Below are 15,303 nucleotides of genomic sequence, written 5' to 3'. Positions count from 1 at the left end.
CATCTATATGCTATTCCCCGAAATTTGAGTTTCAAACCTTTCAAAAGCAACGCGAGTTTGGTGAGTTGCTCATAACGAAGCAAATCCCACTCCTTGCCCTCAGAGTGTTGCTGAGCTGACGTGGACGGTGAAACCTCTGCAATTCTCCTGCTTTGTTTTTGCTGGAACAGCCTGACAGCAAAGACTAGTTTATAAACACATTGGTTTAAAGTGGCTTATTCCATCCGACTTCAACTACTCTGTCATTTTTTTTAAATATTTGTATAATTTATTCTCTTTATTAATGCATTTTTTGCATCACTGATTTTTTTATTTTTTTTCTCCCTTTTTTTCAGTTTTACTTTGTCACTTTTATTATATATGTACATTATATTATATTATATTATATTATATTATATTATATTATATTATAATAACAATATGAATATTATATATACTGTATATATATTTATTATACATTTTTCTTTAGTTTTATTGTTTAATTTAAATCTGTATTTTGTGTACATGTATATGTCTGTGTCCTTGAGTGTCAAGTAAGCCACCTTATATATAAAATGTATTATTATTTTTTTAATAAATTCATTTTAAATTTCAAATTGAACATTTCAACTGAGATATTTGTTATGTCGCCAGACTCAAGGAAATCCAACGACACATTAACACAATATTCTCTATACATATTCCAGATATATTAAGATTAAACAAGGTATTGTACCACGTGCTGCAAATATCTGGCCCCTTAAACTTCTTACTTACTATTCTCAATATCATTAATTGTTCACATTTGCAGCATTTCAGCCCTGAGATGATTTTTTTTTTTTTTGGAAAACAAAAATAATACAGCCATTTTAGCTTACAGTGTTTTGTGCTGCACTGTTATACCAATCACTCCTTTGTAACTATGTTAATGTTTTTTTTTACATTTTTGTTTGACCTGTGACATTGCAACATTACAAGGACAAATCTCTATAAAAGGGAGGGTGAGGGAACTGGAACATGTGCTAGTTATTTATTTTAGGACGATGTCACCCCTGATGTAACACCGTCTCTTTGGCATTAAGTGGGCAATGGATGGAAGGTCAACAATTTTTTGTTGTTTCTCACACTGCGGGTGACTTTGGCCTCGCTGCCCATTAGTGGGCATTTGCCAAAAATTGCCAGATGGCCGCTCCAAACTAGCCGAAGGTTCTTCAGATGAAAACCCCAGAGCCTCCACAGCCCATTCCGTGGAAAGCCAAGGAAGTTGGGTGTCATGACACATCAGGACAATGATCGAATACACACCTCAAAGTCAACACTAAGATAGATGCACTGACTGATTCTGCCGGAAGGAAATGTTTAAAATGTCACGCCGTATAGTTTTTGACATGAAAAGTTGTTGGAATCGTGCTTCAAGGTTAAGAGAAGATTGCTAACGGAAAGACATACATGGGCTTGCAGATTCTCAAAACTGTCTAAAACGGGCCTTTGCTGAAAATATGGTCACACTGGCTGCTGGAGTTGTCGCTTAGTAGAGAGCGGAGATTAATGTTGTCGGTTGGTTCTGCTCACTGTCGTTCCTGCTTTTATCGCAGTAAGAGTTTGGCCTGTTCCCTTATGCCTCTTTAAAATCTGGAAGCAGATGTGCATTCTGTGTCCACTCATCAAATCCAGTTCATGCACTTTTTAAGCATGAACATGATGTAAAAACAACAGCACAAGTCAAATCCCAAAGATCCCAAGATCATTAGCAGCCATGTGGCGCTGTGAATAACACTGCTGTTTGGGATAGAAATAGAATGTGATGTCAAACAGACTGTGAATGGTAAGTCACGCGTTAGCTGAGCTAAACTAAGCTAAGCTGAGCTAAGCTAAGCTAAGCTAAGCCAAGCTAAACTTCATTGATCCCCATAGGGGGAATTCCTTTGTCCCAGCAGCGTAAGTTAGAATGTCCTCCCCCCAAAAAGGAAATAAATATGATTATAAATATGATTATAAATATAAATAGAGAGGCAGAAGACAGGATATAGCAAGACAAAAAAACAAAAAAACAAAACAAAAAATCCAGGAATAAATAGACAGCAGACAACAGCAATAACAACATTATTGTTGTTAAGCTAAGACAGTTAAGCTAAGTAAGTTAAGCTAAGAGCTAAGACAATTTATATTTCATATATTTCTTATTCTTCCTCCTTTCCACTATTATCTATTACTGTTTTGTTTTTTACTTGAAACTCTGGCACAACAATTTCCTTCGGGATTAATAAAGTTGTTCTCATCAGGGATGACAATGGGGCAACATCAAGGAACAGTGAGGTGAAAAATAAATACACAACTAGAACTAAACAACAGTACAAATAGAGTGACAAAAAATAGGAATGAATAAAATAAATAACAAAAATAGTCAAGATGTGTACGGACTGAAACAAACAAGGAGAGACAGCAGAGTTAGGACATGACGTGGGTGGGTGAGGCAGTGAATGGGGAAGGGTAGTGAGATTGTGGAATAGAGGTGAGAGGTAAAATGAAACAAATACAGATGGTAAGTGCGGTTAAGGATGCATGAGATGATCCAAAACAGTCAGCTGGTTAACCGCCAGTAAAGCACCACACACCGAGTGAAATTTCACAAAGCAGCATCATTGGGCCAAACACAGAAAGTAGTCAGTGATGTCATTAATTTGATGTGACTTTGAGTTAACATCATCGACAATGGGATCCTGCTTAATCCTATTATAAAAAAAAAAACAGAAAAAACAAAAACGTCAACTGACGTGAAGAAAAGCGTATGAGGAGGTTAGTAATCTTATGTCGACCTGGTTATTTGCGATACTGTGTTTCTATTTATTTGGTGATATTCACCAGTTCATGTGTAATTGATTCTATTTTCATTGTTTAACTCATGCCATTGATGCCTTTTTTTTTTTTTTAAAATAAGGTCAAAATAAGAGATGTTCATTTATATTATCACTTACCATCACATGAAGGTTCAAAAATATTTTGTGATGTCCGCCTTATTAAAAATCAAATTGATGTATTTCAAATTTGCGGTATCAATTCCGACGTTATTCTAATTCACTGTAGTTTATAGCGTTATTCTAAATTACAGTTCATGCAGAAGAAGCTGTTGAACTAACACAGTCTTCGGTTTATCACCTATATATAACATTTAAAATGTGATTTTAATTGATTTTCAAATTGAAAAAAAATATTCAGTTTCACACAATTTATTTGTTTGGTAAGTGATTTGAACATTTGACATATAACATATATATATATATATATATATATATATATATATATATATATGTATATATGTATGTATATAAACAATGGGTCATTTTTGTCCATGTGTTTTTCTATATATGTGTATTTGTGTTCCATACAATAAAATATTTAGATCACTGATGGCTATTTGTTGGCTTCCATATTAGTATTATATTATATTATAAACACTAAACTCATGTCAAATTCAGACAGCCTTTATCATGCAAACTTTATTGGCTTGACGGTAAAAAAAAATCATGTTTTTATTCGATCATTTCTTAAAAAAAAAAATAACACCAATGTGGCTCGGTTAATGTAATACTGTTCTGCAGTGATAATTGGGACTTTATGCTGTTTTGTTATGTCAAGTAAACCAAAGCAAGCAGTGCAGCAATTTCTCATACCTACTGCAGGAGGTTTGTCAAAATTAAGAGCTGTGTATTGGATCGCGCCGTCGTAGATTATTGCCTCGTTGCAAATCATAGCGCTTGCAAGGAACACTGCAGGGGTCCGAGCAGAGCAAGCGATGGGATTTGATTCACGACTCAGCCAGATGGCACCTTTATTGCCGAGAGATCTCTCATCGGAGGACGGCTGGACTAAGACTACAGAGGCGGCTCCTATTCGGCTCCTTAAACAGCGATCATTTATCAGTAGAAAATATTAAAATGTCTGTGGATCTCATCCCATTTTGGTCCCCAATCTCATTCAGATGTTTGTGTAATCTTAGGCAAAAAGATGATTAACTTGACCTTCAGTAGAACAAATAAAGGAGCATGAAAGGCCAGTCCGTTCTGTCACTCCTTTCTCTTGTAGCTCTTCTCAATTTCAAGTTCCGCCGCATACTAGGATTGGGTTTTGGACAATAATTCAAATATGATATTATCATTCAATTTGTCGCTATACGTCTCTCTGGCCAATGAGCGTCACTTTGACATAATTTTTTGAAAAGAAGTCCTGACCTCATTATAATGTGCAGCACGTTGGAAACGATTGCATCCTGCGTGACCTACTTTCCTTTGCTAGGACTACATAAATATCAAGGTAGAAATGTAAATGCAAACAGCTGATAGCGCCGGTCGCACGCATTTTGCTCCAGTTTGACGTGAAATTGAGGGCGCGGGGTTGGGACTCGGTGCACTGAGTTTTCACTGTCTTCATCTATTTGGTTCGGTCTCTATTTCAAGGTATACAATTCTCAAATGGCAAATGAAATAAATGAAAAAAAAAAACAAACAACCATGTCCTTGAATTCTTATAAACCCAGGCAGCTGACACATATTTTGAAAATATACAATATACATATATAATACTGTTGCAGTCTAACTAGCATCATCCAATTATTTGTGGACCTTGTGTTTAGAAATACAATTAAAAATAGAAGTTGGGTACTGACCTTTTTCTCATACGTTCTTGGATTTCTCAAACAAAGTGTTGATTTTGTTGCTCAAAACAAATAGACATAATACGAAAGATGGTGATGCTTTTCCTCCGGAGGATGGATGTATCCAGGTTTCTCATTATACCGCGTATCCATTCAATATAAAATGACACAGACTCATTGTATGAAAAGAATAATATCTATAATGTGGTTGGTTATTGGCCAAAGGAAGGTTAAATATTTGCACTTTATAACTAAAGTTTTGAAAAAATGGCTATGACATGGCCAGTGAGTGTCACATGGTGACATACATGATTGGATAGTGCGGGTAAAGCCAAGATGTTTCATAACCTGGAATATATTCTTTTTTTTTTCCCGTTGGTCGACTCCCTTCAGAGGACGCCACAGTGAATCAACTGTGCCCCCTCAGGGCTGCATTTCTCCATAACCTGGAATATAAACCTGCAATTTCAAGTAACCTATTAGGCTTTATCCTAAATTGTCCAATCTAATTTATGCTTTTGCCCTCAGTCATTACTACAAACGCCAGTTTCAATCTCTCTCAGGCCACCGCAGACAACACATCAAACTTCTAATGTCCCCATTTTTTAAATTTCAAGCATGTTTTGAAAAACTGTTGGTGTCACTGTGCAAACCATACAACCTCCAAAACTGTTATTTTATCAACTGATGATGACTTCAAGTGCAGGCATACAGCAGCACTGCAAGCAGCTTAGCAATACTTGCTGTTACAGCAAATCTGGACATTTTACAAAACCCGCCAAACAATTTTCTTTGAATATTGTAACATGTATTTTCAATCAATATTGAATTTAGAAACCTATATTTTCATTTTAATTTTTTTTCTGGTACATTTATATTATTATTAATGATTTTAAAATTGAAATAAAACCTCAAAAAAATTAAAATATTTAAATTACGATTTTCATATTGGTCACATAGTTGGCTGGCGCATAAAAATCAAATAAGAAATATAAGAAAATAATTGCCCACCCTTGTTTTACAGTGTCGTGAATCTGTAAAAAATCAATTGAATCTAAACATGGATAAATGACTTATATATACAGTACCTACTGAAACACAATGTTTTGATATTTTAAATACCACAAGGGTCGAACAAATGGATGTTCCAAATGTTTTCCACTGAGTCACAGTGTCCTCCCGGTGAGGCGCCGTGGTAGAAATGGGGATGATGGAGGGGTGGCCCGGGTCAAACGCCCCAAAGTAATGCCGCAAGTACAGCTCCTTGCCTGAGGGCCACTCCTCCATCCACATTGTGTTGTCCGCAATCTATCATTGTTTTTCCACAGCATGATTGACATGCTGCTGGTCGGTTAAATCGTGAAACTGACCCTGCCAGTCAGTCAGCACTGCCTGGAGGGCCTCATCACACTGATGCAATGCGATCCTTGCTGTCTCTGAATATCTGGATATAATCCTCATTTTCACACAACAACAATTAAATAGTAGCATTTTTTTTTTTTTTTTTTTTCAATGTCTTTTACAAGACAGAGGTTGATTATGGAACTGTTGTAAACGGTCAGTGATCACATAGGATTAGAAGTACATTTTATTATTTATACAATTTTAATTCCATGTATCTTCTTATTGCATTTCAAAATATGCTACCCGTTTAATTTAATTATTCAATTAAAGACCAAATTTTGTCTGGAGCTTTTCTCAAGATTCACTTCCTCTGGAGAAAGTATAAACGACATCTTAAATATTCATGCATTTTGGGGACGTGCTCCACCCAATATTGGATGATTATTATTATTGTTTTATTATTATTATTTCCCCCATTTTTTAAAACACTGAATTTCTTACTTATCTTGCATTCCAAATGCCCCCCCCAAAAAAAAAAAAAACCTATCTATGTTCTGTGTTCCCTCCATCAGAGAGAAGTTGGGATTAATGTTAGCCTGAGATCCAAACATTAAGATTAAGAGATGGACAACAGATGAGCGTTTCACAAAAAAAAAAAAAAAAAATCACTAGATATTGAATAACTGAATGACTTACTCTCAAAATGACCGTCTTAACAAAAGTCAGCTGTCCCGATAGTGTAACAACAAATCTAAAACACTCTTTCCACTTTTCCTTCCTCTCCAACACAGAAACTATTACATTTTACATGGAACTCTATGACAAATTCTTACATGATCGCGATCATCCCTTCAGTAATTAACCCTGTGACTAATTCTGCATTTCGAGTTTCCTTGTCTCCTCGTAAAGTAGACATGTGGCTCATACAGCATCTAAAATGAACAAAAATATAGTTAAAACTGGACTGTTGACCTGTTGATGCTTAAAATTCTCCATCTCCCTCAACTCTACTCCTTGTAACCTTAGCATTCCACTTGAATCCCTCTCATTAACTCACACCTCTCTTGCTGCTGGATAAGCTTCATTCCTTTCCTCCACCTGCTCTCAATAGAGATCACAATGTCATCTGCAAACATCATGATCTGTTGTGATTCCTGTCTAACCTCATCTGATACCACTACAAACAAAAAGGGTCTCATAGCTGATCGCTGATGCAGTCCTTCTTCCACCTTGAGCCCATTTCTCACACCTATGGAGAACCTCACCACCGTCTTACAGCTGTCATACATGTCTTGCACCACTCTAACATACTTCTCCGCCTCTCCGGACCTATGTATACAGTTCCACAGCTCCTCTTTTTGCAACCTGTCACATGCTCTCTGGATCTACAACAACGAAATACAGTCCCCTCTGACCTCTGTGCACTTCTTTGTCAACTTTCTTGAGGTAAATACTGCATCTATAGCAGTTTGTCTCACAAGAAAGTGATTACATTAATAACAAAGGGAAAAAGCAAACAAAAGCAAACATGGATGAGAACATCTTGCCTCGGCCCCTGGCAGTCCAGAAGTATTTGCAACGCCCCACACTGGACCCTACATCACATACATGGCTACCCTGCTTGTAGCTAATCGCAGAAAAAAGATTCTTCTCAGAATGCTGTTACGACCGTCAAACTGCATTAAATTTTGTCACGACCGTCGTGGATTTCTGCAAGATAATTTCACCGGTTATCAGAGGCACTTCTTCAGGTCAGCACAATTGTTAAATCAAATGGTATTTCTCTCTCAAAGATCTCAGTAACTTACACTCTGGGTTAAAATAATAATGAAAAAAATAACCTAATGTAAATCTATTCAGAATATACATATGTTCCAAGCAGTATGGCCTCTTATTTCACTAGCTAAATGTGTCTGCTTTTTTGCTGTGTTTAAAAAAAAAATATTGATGTATCTTTAACAATGAAATGTAGACAGACTTTTCCAATTCGAATGGGAAAAAAACAACTTTATTATTTATAAGTGCATTTTCAAACATGCGGCCATTGTACTGAGGATTATTGTGCTATACCGTCTGAAATCATGATTTATTTTAAAACCTGGACTCACAAGACAGAAATGGCCATTTTGAATCCACATAGCATTCAAAGCATGGAAAGCCCCCGTAATGGCTTTTCTCGGTTATATTCGCTCTTATTCACAGAATGTGAAAATAAACTTCCAATCTCCGCTTGAGGACTTACATGAGGGGAAACGTTCGGAAGAGAGACCGAGCAGTTCAAAATTGCCTAAATGCAGAATTTAGGAGTTTCAGAGATGTCTTTGGAATGGTTACTCTATTTTTTAAAGCATTTGGAGAAGTGATGCGGTACGCAACCTTGGTGTCAAACAAGAGAAAAATAAGCATTTGTGGTTGGAAAACATATTAAAACCTGTTCACAACCATTAGCTGATCCGTCCTTGAATAGTCACAGGAGAGCACTGCACTTTTGACTGCTCTGAATATATTACCCGTATAGATTGGCTACAGAGGTTATGGAAATTAGATGTCACCAAACAATGTCAACATCATCAAGAAAACATGTTGCTGCTTAGTGTTTCTTTATCGAGTCACACATGAAGGTAAACTTAAATAAATCAAATCATTTTAGTTAGGAATATTCCCCACCCCCCACCCCCCAACCACAGACGGATCTATTGTGTTCACCTTACAATTAGCAAACGAGAAAAATAGGCGATAGCAAAATATGTCTGCTTGTATCAGGATGATATTATTTAACAAAATATTTTACAAAGCCCAAACTTACTGAAAATATCTCAAATATTCAGGTGTTTCTGCATGTCTACTATAGATCAGTGTAGTAATACGGTTAAACATATTTTTACAGTATCAAACAGCATTTATGCTTTATAACATGAAAACAAATGCAAATAAAATAAATTGTTTAGCTGTGAATGAAAAATACTAATTTGTCAGCCCACTCAGGTGATTTTTGGACTATTAATCCCATCATGAGTGCAGGACGCTAAAGAAACAGGCTACATGCTACAAAAAAAACGGTTTCATCCACAATTTATGATCTATTTGAAAGAATAAAACAAACAGTCGCAATTTTTTTTTCTTTGGATTTCTTGACAACGACTCAACAGGTCTATTTCAAACGTTGAAGGTGAGCTGCCAGAGAGCAATGGATTTTAGTGAATTATGGTTATGAATTACCAACCTGTTGGCTGATCGATTCCAAACTCCTCTTGTCTGCACAGCAAAGCATCCTTGAGCAAGACAATGAGCTCCCGGTCGCCCCGATGGTCCGGTTAGAGCCTTGCGTTGCAGCTTTGTCGCCGGTGCGTGCTTGTATTTGAATATAAAACGCTTTGAAACCTCAAGGTGATAAAAGTGCAATATAAGTGGAGACCATTTACCTTATAACTGCTGGCATAAAAGGTAAATCCATAACTTATGTAAAAGCGGGACAAACTACATTTCATACAAAAGAGATCCCTAATGGCTTCTTGCCGGTGACTTCACACATTTTGTGCTTGGTTAGATCGAAATATCGACCTTGTGTATAAACAATATATTTTCTTATACCTGTTTAGATGGCAGCCTTAAAAAGGTTTGTCTTCACGGCAGCAAATCCCTTATTCATCACATCGTCAGCGAAATTTATCCATGGAAAAGCGCTAGGGGACCATTTAGGGCAGGGGTGGGCAAACTTTTAAAAATTTGACACACGGGCCGGGTCGCCGCGAGATACGATACGTATAAAAAAAAAAAAGCATTTGTTAACAATACATATCAGACTTGTCTGACATTTGCCTTGAAAATAAAACCAGCTCGGTTTTGAAGGCTCCGACGTTTGCAAACCGTTTTTCCCCTCGTAGCTTCACGTCCACAGTAAAGGCTAAATCACAAAGCCAATCTGTGTCATTCGGCTCAGGAAAATATCTGCTGTTTTATTGATCCAATAATTCGCGTCAACTATGAATTCTGTACCAATCGTTGGCGGGCCGGATTAAAAAGACCAATGGGCCGGATGTGGCCCGCGGGCCGTAGTTTGCCCGATTTAGGATTTCGGTATCTTGCTCGACATTCCTTTAACAAGTTAGCAAATAGCGAAAGAATATTCAATGTTTGTTGTGATATAAATCCCTGTTGTCTAGGTACTGTTGGATTTCAAGTTCAGAGAGGGTGCATGTGATGATACGTATAAGAAAATGCAAAATACAGTGTAATAAAGCAAAATTATGACAGGCGCAGACAGATAAATGGATCACTCTTCAGGTTCCGTGTTACAGAATGATTTACGAAAAGGTTTGCTTTATGTCAGATAATGACAAATATGTAAATCTGTTGTGTACAGCAGCAATATTAGATAAAACTGAATGTGAAAGCTTCTTCTTGGTGAATGTAAATTAGATGCCAAAAATTTTTTTTTTTTTTTTTTTTTTTTCTCAATAGTACAAGGTGAAAATGCCAGAGAACAGCTGAGGACAGCTTTAGACGAGGATGATGAAGAAAAGTAAAAAAAAAAAAAATGATGAACGAAGGAACCAGCCCAGAGTATGTAAGCCATTGAGAGATGGCAAGTAAGAATCTGCATTTCTCTGACAACGCGCTCTTTGGAATTTGACATGTCCTGTTACTCGTCACTTTTCCATTTGAAAATGTCAGCTCTCCCAAGACAGGAAGGCCACATCTGACATAACTTTAGTTTACTGTCATCTCTCTGCAAGTGTGTGTGTGTGTGTGTGAATGTTTTAAAGCTTCTGTAGGAAAGCTAACAGGTGTGACAGCAAAATAAAAGACATAATAAGACTTCCAGCCCATTCTGCTCCTTCTTGTAAGTTAAAAAAAAAAAAAAAAAGAAATGCTGGTCTCTGTATTGTAAAGGCTACTCACGTGATTTTACATATCAGGTAGTGAAAATACTTGAACCGCATCGGAGAAGAGACATACAAAGTCTGGCATTTCTAAACACATTGAATTATAAAATCAATAACTGTATGTGTGCTCAGTGAGTCAGTCGCAAATCTCGCTGTTCTAATATGATTTCAGAATGTAATTTCATTTCTTAGTATGGATAACAGGATTATGCATATGGAGAGCAAATGTGAACGGCCCAGATTTTAGTGTGTTGTAGAATTACGGCAATAAAATAATGCCTGATTACTGGCTGCGTCTGCCTTCCCCGTTTAAAGGGAGGACGTAAATCTCTAATATTGCCCTGTTTTTGAGTTGGTTCTATCATTAAACCCAACCTTGGGGAGGCCGAAGCTAACGGCTTTTTATTTTTTATTTTTTTGTAATCATAATACTATTGGGTAAACTTAATTTTCAAGGGGAGTGAAAAGAAAACACACATTTGAGAGAAATTACGACAGCTAATAAAACATGCGTCTGACAGCCACAATAAATTTAAAAAAACAAAGTAACATTACATTTCATTGAGATCCCAGTTATTATCCTTGTTTTAGCTTGATAGATACATGTATAGATATATACAAACATACATATATACAAATATACATATCTATACATACACGTATAAATAGACACACATATATATCTATATATATGTATATATACACATACATATATAATATGTATATATACTATATACACACATACATACATATACACACACATATATACATATACGTATATGCAGACACATACATATAAACATGTATATACAGACACACACACACACATACGTGCATATATAAACGTATACATTCATATATACACATATACTAACATAAATGCATATACAAACACACACACATCATATATATATATATTTTTTTTATTTATTTATTTTTTAATTATTATTTTTTGTCTCTCCTTTTTCCTATTTAAGTTTTTTCATTTTTATTTTACTTTTGATGTTCACATGTTTAAAACTTTAATTCTGCTACCCCATGTGCCCCCGACGGGGACAAATAAACTTTTTTCAGATTCTGACATAGAAGTGCAGAGAGTTCAACGGGAGTTGCGTTATGTCTTTGTATATCTAGAAAAAAAAGCATACAGCAATCCAGAGCAACAGAGATTCTGGAGAAGGGGCGAAAAGATGTGTGCAAGTAGGGTAGATAAAAGTCTCAGGTCTGATGTGTGGAAACAAAAAAAGAAGCCAGAATGAAAGAAAAAGTGTAGAAGATGGTGGTGAAACCAGCTTTGACTGAGCGGCACAGAGTTAAAATCAGGAGCTGGAGAGAGCAGGGATGAAAATGTTGAGGTTATTTCTGGGAGTGATGAGGATGGATAGGATTTTACACATGTTGGAAGTTTTGGAGAGGCCAGAGCGACATCATATGGAAATATAAAGAGGAAAAAAGGATGTAAGGCTGGAAATGCATGAAATGAGGCCAAGAGGGAGATTTATGAATGGATTAAAAGAGGACATGAAGTTTAGATGGTTTGAGAGAAGAAGATTCACAACAAATCTTAGGAATGATTTGGACACATTCACTCAAATATAGCGACTGACAAAAATACTTAAGGGGGAATAAATAAGAGGGAACACATATATTCTTTGTTTGGTTTGGTCCATGCAATTTGGGATTAATCATAAAAAAACGACAGGTACTTAAAGTAATGATCATAATAATATAAAATAATAAACCGACACAATCCTGCAAAAATGAATGAAGCCCCTCCAGTGGGTTCAAATGCTTGTTGCCGATATCGTGCAGAACTAATGAGCTTCCCGACAGCCTCTCCTTATGTTTTAAACCACTAAATACCACTAAAAAAAAACCACTAAAAAACACTCAATAGAGCACCAGGTCGCTGAATTTATAAATATATATAGAATATTTTACTTCTGTTTTGATTTAGTTTTAGCGGGTTTGACTGCCAGTGGCATGCATAGCTGTGATGAAGCGGTGCAAGGTAATTATTCCCAAATTAATCTCCTTCCTGGTTATTCCTTAAAAGTTTAATTTTTTTTTGCATAAACAAATGTATTCTGTTTCTTTTATTATTACTATTAATTCTACTATTTTAAGAGGGATGCCTATCATATTTGCTCGTCAAGCAAGACCCTGCAGTGTGAGCCATATGTTTTCCAGCAAAAATATATTTTTTTTTTGTGTATTGACTTGCATAGAAATGTAAAGAGTTTAGTCCACAAAAGTTTATCAAAACCAAGGAATCTCAGCTGCAATAATATACAGCGTGTATAGATTGCGCTTTTCATTGATTGGTAGATTGATCAGGAATTGCTAGATTGACCACTATTCTAAAAAAAAATGGGTATTTCCCATTTCAGCTTTTCATATTTACATGTTCTTTAACTTGACAGCATGAGATTTGAGTAGAAAGACACATAATTTTATATTTCTATGCTGTTAAATGTTGAAAAATGAGAATTTCAAGATGAGGTCATACAGTTGGACTTTTAAGTTTCCTTGATTATTTCCTTAATTAAAATAAAAAAAGGTCAATCAATAAAAAAAGAAAAAAAAACCTGATTAAAAATTTCTAATTTTTTAGCATTTTTAGCATATTATTACCCTCGTTCAATGACACACAATATTAAAATCCTGTTTTTTTTTTTTGTCTGTCTACATAGCAAGACAAATCACAGACTGAGTCAGAACCATTATATCTTCCACATTTAGAAGCAAACCAAATTTCCATTTCTCTCCTATAATTTCCACAGACAGCTAAAGCATCCATCTCCCATTATCTAATTTTGTGCCCTGTACATGTCTCCTCTGTCTATTTGTTTTCTAATTTATTACAGTACCTTTTTTAATTAATTTCTTCAGTATTGAGTTGCGTGTTTGTTTGTTTTTCTGCATGTTGTTAATAAATAAATACGTTCTACCCTAATTCATTTGCACTTCAATCCTCATCCCCCCAACACTGGATTCTTGACACTTATCTCCTCCTCTTGTTGTGATTTCTGCTTTTTCTGCTCTGTGGCGACTGACCTACACGAAGAGGTCGAACTGCAGGCCGCACTGAGCTGTCCTTTACCATTAATGTACAATTCTCTGCAGACGAAAACGCTCTGCGTCCGGTTCCAAACACAAGAAAAGGGAAGGAAAGGCATTTGCTAGGAGATTTTTGATTTCAACTGTGGAGAAAAATCTGTTGTGAATGGTCACATAAGTTGAAAAGGGAAAACTTATGAATTCATTCTTGAGGCTGAGTGGACATTAGAACCAAATTTGTGGATGTTTGCCCGATAAATACTGTGGAAAAACAGACAATTGAATTTGGGATAACTTTGTTTCTAAATTCGAAAATGATACAAATTACAAAGAGGAAAAAAAAAAAAAAAAAACAGTCACTGTAAACCCTTAACATTCCAGTTTTAACTGAAATTCAAGCGGCGGCTATTCATGTATGGGTATATTGAATTTTAGCACGGTCAATGGTAAATTATATCCACTTATACTGTGCATTCACACCTCGCGGCTTAAAAGCACTTTACACTGGATGGCATTGACCCGCACACACATTGATGACAGAGCGGCCATGCAAGGTGCTAACCAGGCCATCACGAGTTCAGCGTGTTGCCCGACAACACGTTGGCGGACCAGGAGATCGAACTGCCGACCGATATTTAAGTCGGAGGGGAACCTGCGCTGCCGACGGAGCCACAGAATGAAGCATCTGCCAAGATGGTAGAGTAAGGAAAAACACCAGGCTGCTACGACCAGATGGAGAGTTTAATCTTCAAGTTGGAGGCTTAACAAAACAAAACAAAAAAAAAAAAAAAAAATCTGTTGTGGTCAAGTGAAACTTTAATGTACAAAAGGGTTCTCAATTCAGCATTTTAATTTTTTTTTTTTTTTTTATTACTGAACATTACAAAAAAAAAAATACAAAACAAAAAACACTTAAAGTCCAAATCCTGGTTATTTTGCTGTAACTATTTACCATTCTAAGTATTTCAAACTTATCCTGAAAATTTGTTTGTTTCAATTTCTTTAATTTAATTTGCAGATTCAATTTACTTTTCAAGTATCTTTTAATAAAATCTATTCAGGTCAAGTAAAACTTTAACTTACAAAATGCTTCTCAATTCAGCCTTTGAATTTTTTTTCATTATTGAACATTACAAAAAAAAAAAAAACAAGATAAAAAACTTAAAATCCAAATCCTGGTTACTTTGCTGTATGTGCTTACCATTTTAAGTATTTCAAACTCATACTGAAAATGTATTGTTTTTGTTTCAATTTCTTTAATTTAATTTGCAGATTCAATTGACTTTTCAAGTATCTTTTATAAAATCTGTTGAGGTCAAGTAAAACTTTAACTTACAAAATGGTTCTAAATTCAGCATTTGCCTTTTTTTTCATTATTGAACA

The sequence above is a fragment of the Fistularia commersonii genome, chromosome 2 (assembly GCF_037954325.1).
Source record: "Fistularia commersonii isolate RoL2024-O1a breed Wild chromosome 2, RoL_Fcom_v1.0, whole genome shotgun sequence".
Lineage (NCBI taxonomy): Eukaryota > Metazoa > Chordata > Actinopteri > Syngnathiformes > Fistulariidae > Fistularia > Fistularia commersonii.
This window is presented reverse-complemented; position numbering follows the sequence as displayed.